We start from the raw sequence: 22,678 nt of genomic DNA, 5'->3' as shown, positions 1-22,678 counted from the left end.
GAAATTTCTATTTCTTTAATGATTATTGTTTAGATTTCTTATTTCTCCTGAAGTCAGTTTTGTTCGTGTATATTTTTCCTACAAAATGATCCATTTCATCCTAGTAGTTCTATTTTGGGGGTGTGATTGTTTATATCATGATCTCCTGATACACAAAAGACTCTACAACTGGATCTGTAGTCATGTTGCTCTTTTCAGTCCTAATATATGATGTTATTTAGTATTGAGGATGTGTTCTAAAGCCAAGATCTTGGAAAACCCATTCTTGTACTGGGTGGTTGAAAACATCTGGATGTTGCAGCACAGCAACTCAGAGATTCTGGGGTAGCATAAGCCACAGCATCCAGGGTCCTGTAGAGGCCACGATGTCCTCATTGGGCTGGTCTGGGGCACGATTTGGGCTGTGGTTCTGGCTGCTGCCCAGCCTCCTCCGTACCTGTCTGCTTTCCAAGCTGGTTACTCAGCTTTTCCAATGATTCTGTGAGCCAATATCCTTTTAATAGTTCCCCCACCTGCCCCCGCAAATCACACAAGATTGATGATACGATCTCACGTTTCGTGGGTTGGAGCCCTGAGTCGGGCTCTGTGCTGACAGCTCAGAGCCTGGAGCCTATTTCAGATTCTGTGCCTCCCTCTCTCTCTGCCCCTCCCTTGCTTGCGCTCTCTCTCTCTCTCTCTCTCTCTCTCTCAAAAATAAAGAAACATTAAAGATTGATATTATGGGTTGAACTACATTCCCTAAAAATTCATATGATGAAGTCCTAACCCCCATTATCTGAAAATGTGACCCTCTGGGGGGTCGCTACAGATATAATTAGTTAAGATAAAGTCATACTGGAGTAGAGAACACCGTTAATCCAATATGACTGGTCCCCCTATAAATAGGGGAACTCTGGACATGGAGACACACAGGAGAACACCATGCGAAGATTGCTTATGCTGTACAAACCAAGGAACTGCCAGAAGCTAGGAGAAATACCTGACACACATCCTTGCAAAGCAACTTTAGAGGGAGCGTGGCCCCGCTGACACCTTGACTCCAGACTTCGGGCCTCCAGAACTGTGAGACAATATACTTCTGTTGTTCTGAGCCACCTGGTTTGTGGCACTTTGTTAAGGCAGCCCTAGCAAACTAACAGTTAGTTTCTATGACTTACCGCTGAGAAGCATGACTGATACCGCTTTGTATTGAGTGACTAATTATGGAACAACCCAGAACTGGCGAATCCGACAGCTTAGGGCAGAGATGGGTGTCTCTGAATGCCAGGTTGGCATGAGCTTCACATTGAAATCTCACAAAAGTAGAATTGTCTTGCAGGTCTGTAGAGCGATCTCGGGTGGCGTTAAAGTTTTCCTCCCGAGTGGGGACGGGTGGCTGGCACCATCCTCAGTGGATGCTTTGAGTGGGTCAGAGAGTTCCTGCCCTGGAGGTCCACAATCTCTGCCTGACCACTCAGTTTTATGCTGTTGCTGGTTTCTGAGTTGTTTGAAACTGATGACTACAACTGGATCCAGATGTTTCTGCTATGGATCTTCGAGGCGGTTAAAAAAGACACTGCCTTCTCCATGATAAGGAGCTGCCTCACAGACACATGGATCTTCAAATTTTTTCTCACATGGCTAGCTCTAGAAGGGGGCAGCCAATTTCTATTTGTCAGCCCTATAATTCAGGTCACTGGAACACTTTTTTTTTCATCTTTTTTAAAAATTTTTTTTTTTAACATTTATTTATTTTTGAGACAGAGAGAGACAGAGCATGAGCAGGGGAGGGTCAGAGAGAGAGGGAGACACAGAATCCGAAACAGGTTCCAGGCTCTGAGCTGTCAACCCAGAGCCCGATGCGGGGCTCGAACTCACGGACCGCGAGATCATGACCTGAGCCGAAGTCGGCCGCTTAACTGACTGAGCCACCCAGGCGCCCCTTTCTTCTTTTTTTTAAAGTCCTGATACTCTTTGTTATGAGAGCCAGCGCTATCGCTTACATAGATTATGTTAGGCATTTCAGGTCAAACTGTTCCCTAGAATGCCAAATAAAGGACAGAAAGTTAACACGAAGAAGCACAAATGACTGACCTTGCAGTACATGCTCAACCAAAAAATAGCTCAAGATACTCTCATTGATAAGAGTCTTGGCAGCATCCGTACCCTTACTCTCTTTGGCTGGAACAAATAGGCACTGAAAACATGGGGGGAATAGACCTACAAACAATAAATACATACTGTAATGGATTTTTACTAAGTAGTGGGGTTGCACATCTAGCTTGCTACAACTCAGATAAATAAAAAATTACGTTTTAATTTTACCCACAATTGTTGTTGAGGCTGGGGGGGCGCCTTGGTGGCTTAGTCAGTTAAGCATCTGACTCTTGATTTCAGCTCAGGTCATGATCCCAGGGGCGTGGGATCCAGCTCAGTGTTGGGCTCCCGGCTGGGCATAGAGCCTGCTTAAGATTCTCTCTCTGCCCTTCCCTCTGCCCCTCTCCCCTGTTCGCTCGCTCTCTGTCTCAGAAAGAAAGAAAGAAAGAAAGAAAGAAAGAAAGAAAGAAAGAGAAAGACAGACTTAAAAAAAATTATTGCTTAACCTATACCTGGACTTTAATAGGAAAATTAATTAAATGTCCAATATTTTAAAATCTGGTTGGATATGATCATGTAAACAATCTAGACAGTTGCCAGTCTCTTTTAAGTAGAATTGTTTATAGGTGCTTATGGCATTTAACAGTTTATCTTAAGGATTTCAGTGAGTAGTCATGCAATAAATATTCTGGTTTTAAAAAAATAGATGGAAAGAAAGAAAGAAAGAAAGGAAGAAAGGAAGAAAGAAAGAAAGAAAGAAAGAAAGAAGAAAGAAAGAAAGAAAAGAGAGAAAGAGTGATTGATTTCCTTTGGATTCCCCTCACCCCTGCTTTTCTAAATTGGTATTTTAGTATGGGGGTGGGGAGGAGGTGCCCCGGGCTATGCACTATCCTTTGTCAATTCTGCTCACATCCACTGCTTTCCAGCCTGATGTCCCTTATCCACCAGGTTTCTCTACGTTTGTTAGCTTCTGATGCTGCTACCTAGAGGTTAAATCCCAGTCTCCACTAATAAAATCTAATCCCATCCCCTTGCTCTGTGAGCCTCTTGGCTTCAGCACTTACTGCTTAGATTTGTGAGTTCCCTTTTTACTGCCGGTACAAAAGAAAATCTCTTGGGGTACCTGGGTGGCTCAGTCGGCTAAGTGTCTGACTTTGGCTCAGTTCATGATCTCATGGTTCATGGGTTTGAGCCCCAGGTCAGGCTCTGTGCTGACAACTCAGAGCCTGAATCCTACTTCAGATTCTGTGTCTCCCCCTCTCTCTGTCCCTCCCCTACTCCTGCTCTGTCTCTGTCACTCAAATAAAAACATTGAAAAAAAAATTAAAAAGAAGAAAATCTTGATTTCAAGTTATGCTATATAGGCATATAGGTGTGTGTTTAAATTTATATTTATGAATGTATACATATTTATATTTTATTTGTTATTTTATGCACCTACATATGTTTAAAGGGGGTATAAAGTTTTCTCTTCAGCAGTTATTCACCAGAAAACTGACTTAATTTTAAATAAAAATTGGGGGGAGTGCCTGGGTGGCTCAATCAGAGAAGCGTCAGACTCTCATTTCAGCTTAGGTCGTGATCTCACGGTTCATGGGTTCAAGCCCTACATCAGGTTCTGTACTGACAGCATGGAGCCTGCTTGGGATTCTCTGTCCCTCTCTCTCTCTGCTCCTCCCCTGCTCTCTCTCTCTCTGTCTCTCAAAATAAATACATTAAAAAAATTTTTTTAAATAAAAATAAAATTTAGGGGCGCCTGGATGGCTCGGTGGTTAAGCCTCAGACTCTTGATTTCAACTCAGGTCATGATCTCATGGTTAGTGAGTTCAAGCCCCACGTGGAACTCTGTGCTGACAGCGTGAAGCCTGCTTGGGATTCTATCTCTCTCTGCTCCTTCCCTGCTCATGCACACCGTCTCTCTCAAAATAAATAGATAAGCTTTAAAAAGATAAAAATAAAATTTAAATAATACATAAGTTCTTTTTTTTTTTAATTTTTTTTTCAACATTTATTTATTTTTGGGACAGAGAGAGACAGAGCATGAGCGGGGGAGGGGCAGAGAGAGAGGGAGACACAGAATCGGAAACAGGCTCCAGGCTCTGAGCCATCAGCCCATAGCCTGACGCGGGGCTCGAACTCACGGACCGCAAGATAGTGACCTGGCTGAAGTCGGACGCTCGACCTGGCTGAAGTCGGACGCTCAACCGACTGCGCCACCCAGGCGCCCCAACAATACATAAGTTCTTGTTTAAAAAGGGGATAAGGACGAATCCCCTTCAAGCCCCGCCCACATCCCCATGCCCCATCATCCCAGAGGCAACCTGGTTTATCAATTAGGTTAGTTTCCTCTCAGTCCTTCTTTCAGATATTTACACAGGTTTACATGTGTTCCTTAGGCAATATGTAATTTCATTCTGTGCTGTTATTTACTTTCTTTTTATATGAAATGGTATCACGGCATTATAACTGTAACTTGCTTTTTTATCTAATCCGATGAGGTGGTGGGGCCATCCAGATTGGCACTTACTTCGGTAGCGTTCTTTTTAACTGCTTCATACAGCTGCTTACGTAGTTTGAATGAACACTTTGTAAACTATTCTTCTATTCATAGTTCAGTGTTTCCAGTTTCTCCCTTTGAGGAACTCTGCAGTGGGCATGTTTGTACATGTTTTCTCCTGCACAAGTGCCAGTGTTTTTCAGAAGTAGACACCAATAGCTGGAATTGCTGGCTCTTAGCAAACTTGTGTTTTTATATTAGTCAACATTGCCAAACTGCTCTTCTACATGACTGTACCAATTTTATATTCCCATTAGCAATGTGTGTGTAGGCTTTCCCACACCTGCATCAATACATTTTATTAGTATGCTTAACTTCTGCCAGTACAGTGACTGAGAATTGTTATCTTGATGCTCTAAATAAATATAATCAATTTTTCCTGACACTTGGCGAGGTTCAGCTTGTAGTCATATGTTCATTGGTCAGTTCTTCTTATTTTTCTATAAGTAACTTATCCTATTATTTTTTCCCCATGTTCCCATTGGTCTGAGTCTTCCCTTTTTGTAGGAGTGCTTTATAGATCTGAATGCTAATCCTTTCTGTTATATATGGCAAAAACGATCTCCTAATCTGTCACTTGTTTTTGACTTTGCCTAAACATGTTGTATGCCTTATTCACACATTATCAATCTTATAACTTTGCTTATGATGCTTTTTGTAGCAGACAACTTTGACATGCTGCTCACATTTCATGCCGTTCAGTCTTCATGGAATCAAACTTATCAATCTATTCCTTTACATATTTTGCATGTAGGGTCTGGTTTAGAATGACTGCTAATTTCCCAAAGTCATAAACTTCTAGTTTCCCAAAGTCTGGTTTCTCTCCTATATTTTCTTCCAAGATATGTAGAGTTTTGTTTTTTGGTTGGGTCTTTAATCCCTCCAGAATGTATTTTCATGAATGGTATTAGGTAGAGCATATAACTTCGTTTTTATCAAAACAAATGATCAGTTGTCCCAATGCCATTTACTGAACTGTTGATAGCTCCCCCACTGAGATGGGATTCCATTTTTATTGTTCACATGACCCTAACCTGGATGAACTAGCCATCTACAGGAATAACCCACCCTAAGTAAAGGCTTACACATAGGCTGCTGAAACTAGGCAAATACTTATCTAAGTGAGCATAGGATGTGTCCTTAAAACGAAAACTGTAACTTAGTTATCTTAGAGACTGTTTGGAATAATATACACTAAAGAACTGTTATATTTACATACAGGAAGTATGTAAAAAAAGGGAATTAAATAGTAAGAATTCGATCCTGATTGTCTAACATGGGAATAATCAATTCACTAGAGAAAAACATGAAGTTGTCTAAGTCTTTCCATGGCTTAAAAGAAATAGCTTTCTACATTAGTCTACTCCCTTACTTCTGATGATATAAAAATTAAAAAACTTTCTGCAAACCTATCTAGTTTCACAGGTACCTTGATAAAAAAGGAGGGGATGCCCATAGAGAGGAAATGAGTATTTCAGGTATATCTCCTTTACAGAATTGAGAAATTGATACTCTGTATACAAATCAGTCTCTTAAGAGATTTTAACTGTGTAGTTTAAACAACTCAAGCCATAGAGTTTTCTGAATTTCTAATTCTGTGGTTTTACCTCTAGTGCTTGTAAGTGCCTGATACATAGAAGATACTCAGTACATTTGTTGAATACATGGATGGCCAAACCGTCATTGTTGTTTTGTTAGGTTAATATTTGAAATGCTATGAATCATAGTCATTTCCACCCCCCCATTGGATTACCATGTAAATGATTTCTTTCTGCAAAGAGATACAGGTCTGCAGCTTGAAGTAGAGCTAATCACATTCAAGGCAGATCACAAATATCTCATTCATTTATTTAATCATTCAATATGAATTTGCTAAGAACCTATTAACCATGGTGCTAAGCTCTGGGGAATACAATAATAATAATAATTTTAAGGACCATGGTTATTGTATTTAACTAGACTGGAAGGTGGAGGAGGTTGTAACTGCAAGTACAGTAAAACCTTGGTTTGTGAGCAAAATTTGTTCTGGAAACATGCTTGTAATTCAAAGCACTTGTATATCAAAGTGAATTTCCAGAACCATTGGCTCAGTTGTGATCATGTGACATTTGGCAACACCTACTACTCGTATTGCAAGACATTGCTCATTTATCAAGTTAAAGTTTATTAGAAATGTTTGCTGGAACATTAGAAATGGTTTTGTGGAACACTCACAGAACAAGTTACTCGCAGCATCGCAAGTTCCAAGCAGTAGGTCGAAAACAGTGGGGAAACTAAGCTGGTTTTTACTCAGAAAACTAGAAAGGTCTATGGACCTCCAGGGTCCTTACCTATCCAACCAAGGGTCAGGTGTCAAGTACAAAGTAAAAACCCCAGGTCTTTCCAGAAGATTGGGGAATCACACAGATTAGCAGACCAAGAACTGTTAGACATTTAGGTGCTTTCCAATTTTTTGCTGCTAACAACAGGGTCATGATAAACTTCCCTGGACAAAAATCATATGCACATCTTAACTCCCTTGGGATCAGGTGGATTCTCTGGGTCAAAGAAAAGCTGTGCCAATGTACAGCCCTACAATTGACAGAGGAGTGTGCTTGCTTCCCCCTGTCCCCCTTGGATACACTACATTTAGAAAGACCTGGATTTATAGGTCTCTATGAAAATTAACCAAATATTTGCCAACTTTCGATGTCAAAATGTCCGTTTCCATTTTGTAAATATTTTAATTAGTTAGAAAAACGTGTACGTTGCCCTTATGAAACAAGGAATTTGCTTTACATTATAGTGCAGGGAGCACTGGGGTTTTGCTTGTTTGCACCAATGTTCCTGAGTTGGACTAGAAGTTCTCCGATGCTTTGACAGGTAGCTTTAAGATGGAAGTGTGACGGAACAAAACAAGGGTGGGGGAAAGGGGTAAGAAAAAAACCACAGTATGACTGGAAGGGAAGACAAAAAGAACACGAGCGAGGAAAACGAAAGAAAACAAAACAAAACACAACGTCGGGGGAGCAAGAAGGCGCAGACTTCTGCAGGCACACACTCTGCCCGTGCTTGTCTATTTTCTTGTGTGGTTGCTCTGTCTGATGGTTTTGGTGCAAACATTTAGCAACTGCAGCTTCCTTTATCATTAGAGGAGGAAATGAAAGAGTAAGCACAATTACAGGGTGAGAAGTAATTACTGGGCCCAACATGAGAAGATTTTTTTTTTTTAAAGGGAAAATCCTTGTGTTGCAATTTGCTAAGTCACCAGGATTTTAGGGTTCTGACCCCAGTTAGTCATTCTTGCCTTTTAACACAGTTCCCGTTTTCTAACTGGCCACCGTGTTGTCAATAAACCCTGCAGGGCCCTTCAAACGTCTCTGAAACATTGGAAAATGAATTCAGATTCTAAGAAGCAGCATTTCTGAATGTAAATCAATCGACTACCTATTTTATTTCTTTCTACCTCTTAGGATCTTTCCTATGTAAGGGAATTTACTGAGGTAAAATTTAATTTAAATACTTTCAAGAGGCTTTGCTTTTAAGATGACAGGAGAGGACGTTTCTCTACAAAGAAGTTTAAGATTTAGAGAGCGATGGCTCCCTCTAATGGCCAGAAAATGCCACAATCTAACTGTGGTTTTGTTTTCAAGCTCCGAGGTTGTGGTTAGTATTAGAATATCTGGGTAAGGCTCAATGTTTCCTATTTCTCATCACCTTACTTAAAAGTGTCAGCACTTTCAAATTATTTAAAGATGTAAATCCAAATATACTACATAAAAAGGGAACAAAAATCAATAGAGTCATTTTTTTTTTAAGTAAACTCTACACAAACATGGGGCTTGAACTCAGGACCCCAAGACAGAGTCACATGCTCTACTGACTGAGACAGCCAGGCGCCCCAAGAGTAATTTTTAAAATAAATTATTGTGTTTTTAAAAGTAGGGCTGAGGGGTAGGAGAACTGGGGAGATGTTAGTCAAAGGGTGAAAACTTGAAGTTAGAAGAATGAGTTCTGGGGATCTAACACACAGCACAGTGTTTATGGTTAACGATACTGTATTATATATTTCAAAGTTGCTGAGAGACTAGATTTTAAATGTTCTCGCCACAAAAAAGAAATAGTTATGGGGGTGCTTGTGTGGCTCAATTGGTTAAGCGACCAACTTTGGCTCAAGTCATGATCTCACAGTTTGTGAGTTCGAGCCCCACGTCGGGCTCTGTGCTGACACCTCAGAGCCTGGAGCCTGTTTCGAATTCTATGTGTTCCTCTCTCTGCCCCTCCCCTGCTCGCACTCTGTCTCTCTCTCTCTCTCAAACATAAATAAACGTTAAAAAAAAAAAAAGAAATAGTTATGTGAGGTGATGGAGAGGTTCGCTAAGCCTATGGTGGTAATCATACTGTAGCATGTAAGTGTATCAAGTCAATGCGTTGTATGCTTACGTGTGCATAATGTTATATACAGTTGTCCTATAATTGTGACATCAATTGTATCTCAATAAAAATAAAAGATGGAAAATAAAAGTGAATGAAAAAAAAAGACAGAGTAACGGATATACATTTACCAGAGTATCAGTTTACTTGATTTGTGATATGTTTTCTAAATCAGTGGATGTTTGAAACATTTCTGAAGTTTCAGGAAAAAACAGTATGAAATAAACTGTGGAAATAAATCACTTGAAATTTCAGTGCCGATTTTTTTAAAGTATATTTATTTATTTTGAGAGAGAGAGCGAGCATGAGCAAACGTGGGGCAGAGAGAGAGGGAGAGAGACAGAATCCCAGCAGGCTCCCTGCTGTCAGTAAAGAGTCTGATGCGGGGCTAAAACCCACAAATCTGTGAAATCATGACCTGAGCCAAAATCAAGTCAGACACTTAAACAACTGAGCCACCCAGGAACCCCTCAAGTACTAATTTTTAAAAAGGTCGATCTTTATCATGATTAAAAACAAATAAATAAGGTTAAAAAAAAAAAAGTAAACTAGAATCTAGACTAGAACATTGCCCAGCATGGGTGAAGACAGTCATTTAGCTCAACGTGAAGAAATTCTGTGTGACCAATCAAGTCATGAGTTTCTTGAATTATCACTGCAATCCTATCTGCTAAATATCAAAATGTTATAAGCAGGAGTTTGGCTGTGATCCTTAATTCATATATTTAACACATATGTATTGGCACAGCATGAGGCATCTGAAAGATAGCCTTCCCAAAATAAAACGTCCTTGCGTTTTTGGAGCTTGCTGTGCAATAAAAGAGAGAGACTGTAAGCAAACAAGTAAATATCTAATTGCAAATTGGGATGAAGCTTTAGAAGGAAGAGAACTGGGTTCTTAACAGAGAGACTAACCAAGGCATCTGGACACAGAAGTAGACACAGATTCCCTGAGATCTGCATGAAGGGGAGTTACCCACACACAGGGTGGGGAGAGCTTTGCAGGCAGACGGAAACTCTGACGGAGACACCATGAGTAATGATCACTCAATTACTCACAAGGCTGCAGTGGTTTGGTACAATATGTGATATATTAACAAGAAAATTCTTGTTCATATATGTGTCATTGCATAACATTTTAGCATTTTACATATGGCCATGTTCTCTGGCCTTTAGATGGAAGGCTCTGTGATGAAAGGAAATGTCTTCCATTTATTTCCATTTTTCTGGGTTTAGTACAGAATGCTGCATGCAGAAGACTCTTAACTCATGTGACCAGAGGAATAAAGGACTATTTCTTTGAGGCTACCTAGTTGAGAAAGTCCCCTTGGTTGGATTGCTTCACCAGGGATTTTTTTTTTTTTAATTTTATTTAGTTAACACAACAGTGCAATATTGGTTTCAGGAGTAGAATTCGGTGGTTCATCACTTACATACAACACCCAGTTCTCTTCACACGTGACCTTCTTAACACTCATCACCAATCTAGCCCACCCCCAAGCCCAACTCCCTCTGTCAATCCTCAGTTGGTTCTCTATTGTTAAGAGTCTCTTATGGCTTGTTTCCCTCTTTCCTTCTTTTCCTTTCCCCCCTTCCCATATGTTCATCTGTTTTGTTTCTTAGATTCCATGTATGAGTGAAATCATATGGTATTTGTCTTTCTCTGATTGACTTATTTCACTTAGCCTAATACATTCTAGCTCCATCCACGTCATTGCAAATGGCAAGATTTCATTTTTCGGATAGCTGAGTAATATTCTGACGTGTGTGTGTGTGTGTGTGTGTGTGTGTGTGTGTGTTTGGCTATTGATGATAATGTTGCTACAAGCCTTGGGGTGCATGTACCTCTTTGCATCTGTATTTTTGCATCCTTTGGGTAAATACCTAGGAGTACAATTGCTGGGTTGTAGGGTAGTTCTATTTTTAGATTTTTGAGAAACCTCCATACAGTTTTCCAGAGTGGCTGCACCAGCTTGCTTTCCCACCAGCAACGCAAAAGAGATCCTCTTTCTCCGCATGCTCGCCAACATCTGTTGTTGCCTGAGTTGTTAATGTTTGCCATTCTGACTGGTGTGAGGTGGTACCTCATCATGGCTTTGCTTTCTATTTCCCTGATGATGAGTGATGTTGAGCATCTTTTCATGCGTCTGTTAGCCATCTGGATGTCTTCTTCGGAAAAGTGTCTATTCATGTCTTCTGCCCATTTCTTCACTGGATTGTTTGTTTTTTGTGTGTTGGGTTTGATAAATGTCACCAGGGATTTTGCATTCCTAGCATCTGACAACATGTCTGCCATAATCAGTGCTCAATACATATTTGTGGAATAGTGAATATAAGACCAAGTGAATACATTTTTCACTACGCAAATATGTCTATTTCCCTGTGTCCAATTAAACCAGTCATTTAATTTCTCAATCACTCAACAATCACTGACGACATGCGGCATGCCAGGCATGATGCCAGTGCTGAGGGTACAAAGGTGAGCAGAAACAGACAAGACTCTGTCCTTGTGGAGCTTACAGTCTATTAAGTATTACAAGAGTCAGAGGTAGTAAATTGATCAAGCATATACTGTGTTGTCTTTATTGCCAGGAGAGAGTTCCTGACAAAGGGCCTTGCCTTGACTTAACCACATAATTTCCAGAAGCACAGAGCAGGATCCTTAGTGAACAGAAGCCAGAGTCTATTATTAGGGCTAAGGTGTAGGTGGCAAAACCCTGAACTGGGGTTGGTTTCTCAGTAAGGAATGTGGTGCTGTTGCAGATGACGGAGTGTAATCAGGGAGTGAGTCTGACTTTTTGAGCTAGGTTTGCTACTTCGCCCAATGCCTGTGGACTGGGGCAGGAAGGATGGGGGGGGGCGGCGGGGAGTGGGGGGGGGTAGCTGAGAGGAAGCAAAACAGAGAAGATTCCACAAAGAAGATTAAAGAGATGCTCTTGGGTCGACACACACACAAACATCTCAAGAATGTGATACGGGTGGTCTCATTGCCCTTGTATGGGGGAAGACTGTCCTTTTCTACCCAAGCTGACACTTAGGTCCCCTCCCTTCCCTCCTAGAGAGGAAATCACAACCTGGCCTCACTGCCTAGATGTGGCAGTAGGGCCCTCTTCCTCTGTAACCCCCACCCCCCACGGGATCGCACAGAATTCTGACAACTCACTCAAAGACAACCTGTGTCATAGAGATAGAGAGCCTGTCACAGAGCGGATTGTTTGGCTTCATAGCTCATTGCTATTTATACCTACTTAGAATAAGACAAAAAGCTTCATAAAGATTCAATGCATCTGTGACTGCTCAATTTGAGAGAGAAACTCCTTTCCTTCTTAAAATGGCAGGTTTGATGTGTCAGTGGCTTTGACAGCTTCCAGCTCTCCAGACCCAAGGTGAAGAGGGATAAATTAGATATATTATGCACCAAAAAAAAAAAAAAAAAAGAAAGAAAGAAAAGAAAAGAAAAAAAGGAGAAACACTTTTATATGCACTAACAAGGAAGTTTTTATCTTTTGAGTGTTTTCTCAAAAAAAGGCTCTAAAGATTATGACCATTGGTTCTGTGCCCAAACTGTGCCACCACTTTCCTGTCCTTGGCATGCCTCAGTTTCCTCATCTGTAAAATGAGGACAACAAGACTGTTACAAGGGTTAAACAAGGTAACACATACACTTTTATCATTTTTAATAATAATAATGTGGAATCCCCCTGAAGGAATTGTAAGGGTCATAAAAAAAAATACTGCTGTTATCCAGAACCAGCCATTCTCGTCTTACTTTTTTTTTTTATTTTTTTTAACTTTTATTAATTTTTGAGAGACAGAGAAAGACAGAGCGTGAGTGGGGAGGGGCAGAGAGAGGGAAGGAGGGAGATAGAATCTGAAGCAGGCTCCAGGCTCTGAGCTGTCAGCACAGAGCCCGACGTGGGGCTCGAACTCATGAACTGCGAGATCATGAGCTAAGCTGAGGTTGGACGCTTAACCGACTGAGCCACCCAGGCGCCCCAATCTTTCTTGTCTTTCTTAAGTGCCAAGCTACTGCCTGCCTCAGGGCTTTGGCCCTTGCTATATCACCTTTCCAGAAACTTCTTCCCCAGTCTTGTGCATGGCAGACCCTCTCTCACCCTTGAGTTCTTGGGTCAGGTGTAACCTCCTCAGAGAGACCTTTTCAAAAGCAGCCCCTCCTCCATCCCTGGTTCGGGTCTAGCACATTCCCGTTGTTCATTCTCTTCCCGGAATTGACCAGGCTCTGAAATAACCTTGTTGATGCCTCCGCTTGCTGGTTATCTTCCATCGCTGGAACTTAAGCCCCACAGAGGCAGCAACCATGATGGATGTCCTGAAAGCCCAGGGTGGCTGTTCACAAAGTGTGGTCCGGTGACCCTCTTGTAAGGTCAAAACTCTTCACAATGCTACTAAGAATTGATTTGCTTTGCTTTTCACACATGTTGACCGTTGCACCAACAGTGCGAAGGCGATGGTGGGCAAAAGTGTTGGCACCTGGCGTGAATCAAGGCTGTGGCCCCAGATGCATCAGCAGTGGCTGCATTTTTCCTCACTCACACGCAAACAAAAGAAAACAAAACAAAGCAAAAACAAGCCGGTTTCACTGAAGAGTCATTTAAGAATGTCCTCGAAGGGGCAATCAAAATTATTGGTCTGTCTTAGTCCTGACCCTTGGGTACACGCCTTTTCAGTAGTCTCCGTGATAAGGTGGGAAACACACACACGCACACACCCCTGTTGCACACCGAAGCCTGTTACACGGCTGACCTCAAGGAAGAGCTCTCTCCTGGTTGAGCTGCAAACTGGAGTAAACCGCTCTTTTCACGGGACACCATTTTTACTTGAAAGAACAGCGGACAAACTCTGGACCGGAGCATAGAACTGAAGATGTGGTTTTGAGAACTGACTGCGTAGAGCTGATAGGGTCTAATATGTGACCGACACTATTTCAGCCACTGGCAACAGACACATTTCTCTGCTCTCAAGGAGCTTCCAAGAGAATAAAGAAAGAGGTCAGAATTGAAGTTTGCTTCATATTTGAAGCTAAGGGCTAGGAGGAGAAAAAGAGGCCAAAAGGAAATCACTTAGGAAATGCATTAATTAAGGAAACAAGTCTGCAAAGCACTACCGTTTATTATTAGCAAAGCAGAGCGGTTAAGGGCTATAAGCCAAAATGTAGAAACAATGCTCTCATAACTGTGACCATAACAGTTTTATTCAGCAAAATGAGATTGTACTTATCCTGATACTTTAAGGATCTTGCTTTTTTCCCTTTTATATATCCTTGCCTTTTTTTTCTTTTTTAAATTTTTTAAATGTTTACTTAATTTTGAGAGAGAGAGAGAGACAGAGTGTGAGCAGGGGAGGATGAGAGAGAGAGGGAGACACAGAATCTGAAGCAGGCTCCAGGCTCTGAGCTGTCAACACAGAGCCCAACGCGGGGCTCGAACTCACGAACTGTGAGATCATGACCTGAGCCGAAGTCGGACACTCAACTGAATGAGCCACTAAGGCGCCCCCCCTTTTTTTTTTTTAAGAGAGAGGGCACAAGTGAGCAAGGAGCAGAGAAAGAATCTCTAGAGGGACAGAGAGAGGGAGAGGGAGAGAGAGAGAGAGAAGCAGGGCTCACCTGAAGAGGGGCTCGTGTTCACCCAAAGCAGGGTTCGAGCTCACCCGATGTGGGACTCAAGTTCACGAACCGTGAGATCATGACCTGAGCCAAAGTCAGTCATGACCTGAGCCGAAGTCAGATGCATAACAGACGGAGCCACCCAGGTTCCCCTCCTTTCTTCTTTTTTATATCCGTGCTCCTCCAGAGAATTTTCAACATGAGAACATTCAGAATTAACTGGCAAGTGGCAATATCACAGATCACCCTGATTCCAAATACCCTGTCAAATTTACAATGAGAATAATGATTAACTTTTCATCCCTGTGCCATATACATTGTTCGCTCCCAAAGTCACTTAAGTTCATATTGCAATCGTGAATCTTATACTTTTAAAATAATGCTCTTAATAAACTCAACTTGAATTCTTCTTCCCCCAAAGACGCTCGCCACAACCCCAGTTTAAACAAGGCTTTCCTGCTTTCTCCCCTCTGTGTCCTCACTCTACATTCATTCTGTGTTGGACCAAGGCCGGGGCTGTTCCCTCTGAACCAGTGCTCTAAGTCATAAATGCCGGAGAAGACAAGCCTCCTTTTCATAGGCTGAGGGCACCAAATTGCATTCCTTCAATCTTAGGTCTGAGGGAAAAAGTTCTCCAACTGGAAAAGAAGCAAAGCTCTCAGAATAGCATATAGAACATTTTAAACTTTTAACAAAAAGTGTGACTTTAGAAATTACGTGCTGAGATTTTAGAACAAAATTTAGAACTAATTTAAATAAAAAGAGTAACTGGGGCACCTGGGTGGATCAGTTGGTTGAACGTTCGACTTCAGCTCAGGTCACGATCTCGCGGTTTGTGGGTTCGACCCCCATGTTGGGCTTTGAGCTGACAGTGCAGAACCTGCTTGGGGTTCTCTCTCTCCCTCTCTCTCTCTGCCCCTCTCTCACTCATGCTTTCTCTCAAAAACATACAAACTAATTCAGGACAACCCAGATGTCCTGCATTAGGAATAATATTAGAAATGATAGAAAGTTGGGGAGCCTGGTTGGCTCAGCCATAAGTGTATGCAACTCTTGATCTCGGGGTCATGAGTTTGAGCCCCATGAGTTGGGTGTAGAGATTACTAAATAAATAAATAAATAAATACACTTGAAAGAAAAAAAGAAAGAAATGATAGAAACTGGGGCCAAAGAAGGGGCCCCAAAATATCCCTCCTGCTCACTCCCTTTATGCTTAGTGGCAACCCATATTTATTTATTAATTGGGGGAAATACCGGGAGTTAATTGGGGGAACTACTGGGTAGTTACTGAATAGGTAGAAGGCTGTGGCTGGGGCAAGGGGGGTATTGGGTAATTAGGGATGATCAAAGTCAAGGAGCAAAAAGAAGACGGTGGAGGGCCAAGTAGACCCCCTCCCACTTGAGCAGAAAGTTTGCTCCTGTTAGAACTGGTTCACTCACCCCAAGGTACCAATAGCCCCATGTGTGGACTCCATCTATGTGTCCTCACGTCCACCAAAGCACTTCTTGTCTCCCATGCCCCTGGCCCCCCAGGGTTTGGTGTTCTATGGAATGCAAAGATGCCTGGGGTCAGGCTCGCAACTACTCCTTTTCTGTTTTTAACCAGCTACATTTACTTGTTTCTTCCTGAGTTTTAAAGTCCAACAGATAGAGCAAGTCCTCCATCCGTGCTCCTTGTCACCCTGAGCAGCAGGTTGCAATTAAAAGTGGCTTAAGCTAATCAGTGTTTACTTTTCATCTAGAACAAGAAGCCCGGAAACAGGCACCTGATGGCATTGTTTTAGCAGCTCAGTACTTTCAGATCATGTTCTCCTCACCTGTCCTTCGCCAGTTAGTACAATTCCAGACATCCACAGCTATGTTTGAGGCAGGAAAAGGCAGCGCCAGCCGTAACCACTCCTTTTAGTAGGAAAGCAAAAAATTCCCCATAAATCCTCGACAGACCTCCAATTATGTTTCAGTGGCGATACCTTACCTGACCATCCCTAACTATAGGGCAACATAGTGAAAAGAGAATTTAGCATTTCTAGCCTCTGGAGTAGAAGCAAACAAAGAATAGGAATGGGTGTTCCGTTAAGAAACCAACAGTGTCTTCCGTGGCATTTTGTGCCTTTTTTTCACTCCTGTATAACTTTTTGTTCAATTGTATAAAACATTCTGATTCTAACAAAAATGGTCAGTGAGCCACTCCATGATTCTCTAAGAACTCTAGTCCAAAGAGATTAGTCTTTCTTCTGAACCCCAGGCAGAGAAAAACCTGGAGAGTCTGAATGTTCCCGTAGTAAATCCCAGTTTTAGAGACCCCAGATCCCAACAGACTAATTGATTCCGAGCATTCCATCTCCTGGCACCAAACTGCCAGCTCTAATCTTATTTATTTTTATATTTTTTTAAATGTTTATTTATTTTGAAAGAGAGAGAGAGCAGGAGAGGGGCTGAGGGAGAGACAGAATCCCAAGCAGGCTTTGTGCTGTGAGTACAGAGCCCGACACAGGGCTTGATCTCCCGAACCACGAGACCATGACCTGAGCTGAAATCAAGAGTCAGACGTTCAGCTGACTGAGCCACCCTGGCACCCCATCCAGCACTAATTTTAAATGAGAGAAGAATTGAGAAAACAGGAAGCTGACTTTGGGGAGTATAAGAACAAATAGGAAAAGGAAAATGAAAACATTTGGTTGATACAGATCATTTGATTGTAAAAGAAAAAATATTTTTTATGGATATTAAAAAATTCAAAATTTAGATATGCATATGAACCTAAAGTTGCTTTAAACAAATAAAGTCCTTAAAAAAAAAAAGAGCACATAATCCTGGCTGGTTAAATAAATAAGCAGGCTTGTTCTTGTGGGGTACATAGTATTTATGGGATTTTTAAATAGAAAAATGTGAATTACTGTGGCTTGGGTGATGGGCTCTTTTCCAAATTAAAAACAGCGTAGCAAAAAATATCCCCCAAATAGCCATAAAAAATTCGGTGAATGGGCAATAATTTACCTTCCAATCACTTCATATGGAGTGTGAAGCAATTTTGATAAATCAAATGAAATCATGCCTTCTAACATAACATGAAAATAAATTACCTTTAATGTTTTGAAGATAATTTCTTTTTAAAAATTTTTTTTTCAACGTTTATTTATTTTTGGGACAGAGAGAGACAGAGCATGAACGGGGAAGGGGCAGAGAGAGAGGGAGACACAGAATCGGAAACAGGCTCCAGGCTCTGAGCCATCAGCCCAGAGCCTGACGCGGGGCTCGAACCCACGGACCGCGAGATCGTGACCTGGCTGAAGTCGGACGCTTAACCGACTGCGCCACCCAGGCGCCCCTTGAAGATAATTTCTAAAAACAATCCATCAGAAAAAAAAATGCACATGAACAAGAAGAATTCTTATAGGGGTCAAACAAAATCTTTCTCATTTAATCACATCTGCTCTCAACATAAACAAATGAGAAATTTTAATTTTGATCTGAAAAAGCAGAACCAGGGAATTTTGGAGTTGAAGAGTCCCTTGGAAATTATCTGGATCCAGGCCCTCATTTTGTAGATGAAGAAACTGAGAGCCAAGAGTCAAGCAGTTTGCCCAAAGCCAAAGACTATTTAATTGCAGAGCCTGGACTGAAAGTCATGGTTAGCCTTGATTTCCAGGCTAACCCGTTCCATCGTGCCATGCTAGTTCCCAGACTGAGACTGGTCTTTCTCTCAGCAGGTTTATCTTTTTTTAACCTTAGCAATAATAGAAACCAAAAAATGCATAACGGATCATTCCTTAATGGGCTTGCAAACAATTTTATTAATAGCAACCCATATTTCAAGAATACCTTCAGGAGCCAAAAATGAAACTCCTTTTCAGGGCAAAAGATCATCCCTTTTACAGAAAGAAGTATGCGTACTACTTACAAGGTGTTTTCCAACTTTATTTATAATAATAATTTACCATTAAAGTCTTCAACTTACACACAAAAAGCTCCCAGCTCATGTCAACCTACATTCAACATCACTTGCAATATTGCATGTTGCAAAAGAAACAGAATTGTCTTTACTCTAGGATTCCATATCCTTTCCTCTCACCCACAAATGACTCTGCCTGCTCCAATCTGCTTTTTGCCACCATCACTGCACTGAAACAGCCTTACTAAGGTCAACAGTGAATTGTCAGTAAATGCAATGGCTACTTTTCTGTACACATCTACCTTAACCTTCTCAGTAGTGTTGTCACATTTGCCCACCCTCTCTCCCATTGCATTATTGTTTTTCTCCTACCTCTTTTTTTCCTTCTCAGAATTCTATTCCTCCACCAGTCTATGCTGGAGTTCCTCAAGGCGCAGTAGTAAACGGTCTTCTTGCTTTATATGAGACTCCTGGGCAAGCCCATCCTGATCTATGTTTTCTTCCGTATCAGGCACACTCTGTGAACTCCCCATGTGTTATCTCCACTCCAACTAAAAAACTTCCTGCCTTCTAGACCTTCCATTTTTAACTGGATGTCTCAAAGACACCTCAAAATCTGGATGGCTATGTATGAACTCATAATCTTCCTCCTTCCCATGTCACACCCCGTCTTGTGTTAATTTCACGAATGGCACCATTCTCTCTCTAGCTACACCAGACACATGTGATTCCCGACGTCACCTCCTCCGTGCCCTCCATTTCCAATCCATCTCAAGCCCGGTTGATGCCATCTATTAAATTCTCTTGGACTGTCCCACTCTAACATCTCACCGCCACTCCTCCCTCTCAAGCTATCATATCTCTGTACGTTGTCTCCCAGCATCCCTCTGGTTCTCCTCCATTAGTTTCAAGACAAAGGGGTTGCCTGAGAAAACACTCAGAACACTCCCCTTTGCTCGTACTAGATTCCTAACATAGCCTGCAAGGTGTCCCATGATCTGAGGCCGGCCTTCCTTTCCAGTCTCATGTTCCACCTTACCTTCCCTCCTTGAAATGTAGCCTTTATCCTCCATCCTGTTTGCAGTTCTTTAGACTCATTATAATTCCTCCAACCAATGGGTCTTTGAATGTGCCTTCCCTTTTTACGAGAATGCGATCCCCTCTCTTCACTTACCTAACTTCCATAAATTCATCACATCCCATCTCAGTCATCTTTTCTTCACGGACACCTTCACGGACCGCCAACCTGGGCCAGATTCTTGCTATATGCTCTAGAGAACTAGGTTTTTAGCATTTACCTGTATTTGTAATCATAAATTCACTCTGTTTTTAATGTCTATCTTTTCTGCTCGACAGAAGTTTAAGATCATAGGGAATACAAGACTGTTTTGGCATAAAAGGACTACCTTTGCACAGTGCCTCCTAGAGTATCTGGCACATGTGTTCAATAAACTTCTGCCGAGTGAATAAAATGATCATCATATTCCTGAGGTTGGCAGGTAAAACCCAGTTCAAGTTTAGAAACGGAAATGCAAAACAGAATACATCTAATAAATCTGGTCTCCATTCTTTTACTCAGACTTTCACCTTTGGCCATTCTGTACACGAATTCACCCAACAACTGTTTACTGATGGAGTCAATGTGCAGTGCCTGATTAATGCTGCTGCTTTTAAATAAATTAAAAAGATAGCTAAGACTTAAAAACGGCAAGGTTTAAAAAGCATTTTAAAAATGAAACAGGAGAAAGCTTGCCTCATTTCAGAGACAGATTTCTCCTTTATGTCATTTAAGATTTTATTTTTAAGTAATGTTTATACCCAACATGGGGCTCGAACGCAAAACCCCAAGATCAAGAGTCACATGCACCACCACCTGAGCCAGACAGACGCCCCTGTGTGATTTAAAAATTTTACTTTATTAGATTCTGCATTTTTGTCCAGCATTACCAATGCATATACACATGGATGCCATCCTTTTCCCACTGGTTCTAGTAAGTTCTGACACACAACAGGAAAGTAAAAATAACAGGTTCTCTTTATTTGTAACAGATAAAACTGAAGTTCAGCCACTTAACACAAGATTAAAAACAAGTGTAGTTACATCTGTAACGAAAGGACAGTGGGCGTTCATCCACAGCACTGTGTTTCTGGTTTGTTTCTGTGGTCGGGCCTCCTCATTTCCCCAGGAGTTTCCTTTTCAATGGGAAGATCATTTTCAGGGCCAAAAATGTTTATCAGACTCTGGTTCCAGTAGTACATATTTTATTCACTTCTATATACACGTACCCCTACTCGATCTTGAGCCCACCTTCTCATTGCATTCCTGACATCAGTCGTTTGTTATAGCCCTCCCCCGACATTTACTATGCCCCAAGTGTTTACAATGAAAAAGAATTTGCACATAGCACAAATCAACTCAGCTGTCAGTGTACAGAAGTCACATAATCCTCACGACGCTGAAATATTTTTCTCCAGCTTTGGGGAAATAATTGTATGTTGGTTTGAACACACACAGACAACATTTCTTAGACAAACATAATGCCTAAGGCTCATCTGGTAAGACAAATTGCTTTGTAATTCTTAGCACGATAAAATATATCTTTAGAAACTGAGAACCAAAGAATATTTACTATTCATTCATTCATTTATTTATTTATATTTTTGGACAGAGAGAGAGTGCAAGCTGGGGAGAGGGGCAGAGGAAGAGAGAGACTCTCAAGCAGATTCCACACTCAGCACAGAGCCCAACACATGGCTCAATCCCATGACCCTGGGATCATGACCTGAGCCGAACTCACGAGTCAACGCTCAACTGACTGAGCCCCAGAACCAAAGAATATTTAAAACAAAAACAGAAAATCATACGTACCAGTCACACAACTAATGGACCGATACACTAAAATTCTGTCAAAATAGATTTTCAGTGAGGCTTTTCATTTCAAACAGGCCAGGGGAAAAAAAAAATCTTAGAAGGTACATTTTATTCACGTGGCTCTTTGTCCTCTTAAGAGTTGTTTTTTCATTTAACGTTTATAAGTAATATTTTTTAAAAGGACCATTTATTACAAGAGGGGTTATCTGTCTCAGTCAATTTCTTGTGAGACGTTATTAATGACAGCTTTTAACCCTCCAATGTCAAGAAGCTGGAAGGCAGAAAGACACTCTGCAAGTAAATATGTAGCACTGTATTTCCTTAAGTGGAAACCCTGTACTTCCCCTGCAACCTAATTTTTTAGAAAATTATCCCTTTAAAAACTAGCAGAACCCCCTAAATATTGATTATTCTTCTGCTTCTCTTTAAAACCTTTCCTCATATTTTCACCAAGTTTCTGCCAAATGTTTGGACACTATTTGCCCGGACTTGTTGCCTGAAAATTTTCCTCAGCCACCTTAGAAAGATCGAACGTAGTTCACTGCAAATCGTTCAATGCCAACGGAAGCTCTACAGATGCCTCCGATGTGGTAGGTAGGGGGTGATAGCAGGGAGGTGGTATTAGGAAATTACCAACGTGAAATGCTCAAAGAGGCCAGGAGAATGGCAGAAGACACCTGCTCAATTCCATCCATCATCTTCTCTTTGGACTGTTTCAACACGGAGCTATTTTGTTTTCTAACTTCCCATAGTGTCTCTAGAGCTCACAGCGAGCTCAGAAATAAGAGAATACCTGTGGCAACTGTGGTTTTCTGGACAACATATAACTTCTTATATCTATTTTCTACCAGAAATATAGCGCTTTTAGAAATGGATTTTGTCTGATGGTCTTCTTTCCTACACTTTGTTTTCTATAAATGATATTTCATTTCTGTAAGTTAAATAATCAGGAGGTTATACTAAACCAACTAAAACAGAAATGCTGGATTGAACTTCTGACTTGCACATTTTGGCTGAAATTCTAAAAGAGCTCACACTGCAGGCCACCTACGAGCAAGGAGAGGAGTCCTCTGTGTCCTTCCTCAGAAGGGCTGGAACACTTAAAAACCATGACACCTCTGTAGTACAGTGATACGGATTCCTTTGTCACTAGTATAGAATTTTAATTTCCTGTATTTCATTTGGTATAACCAAACCATCCTACAGACTTCATATAACCAATCCTTGAAAAGAAGCACGAGC

Source organism: Lynx rufus, unplaced genomic scaffold (assembly GCF_022079265.1).
Source record: "Lynx rufus isolate CCGP_SWC_20201006 ecotype Redwood Valley unplaced genomic scaffold, mLynRuf1.p SCAF_7, whole genome shotgun sequence".
Classification (NCBI taxonomy): domain Eukaryota; kingdom Metazoa; phylum Chordata; class Mammalia; order Carnivora; family Felidae; genus Lynx; species Lynx rufus.
This window is presented reverse-complemented; position numbering follows the sequence as displayed.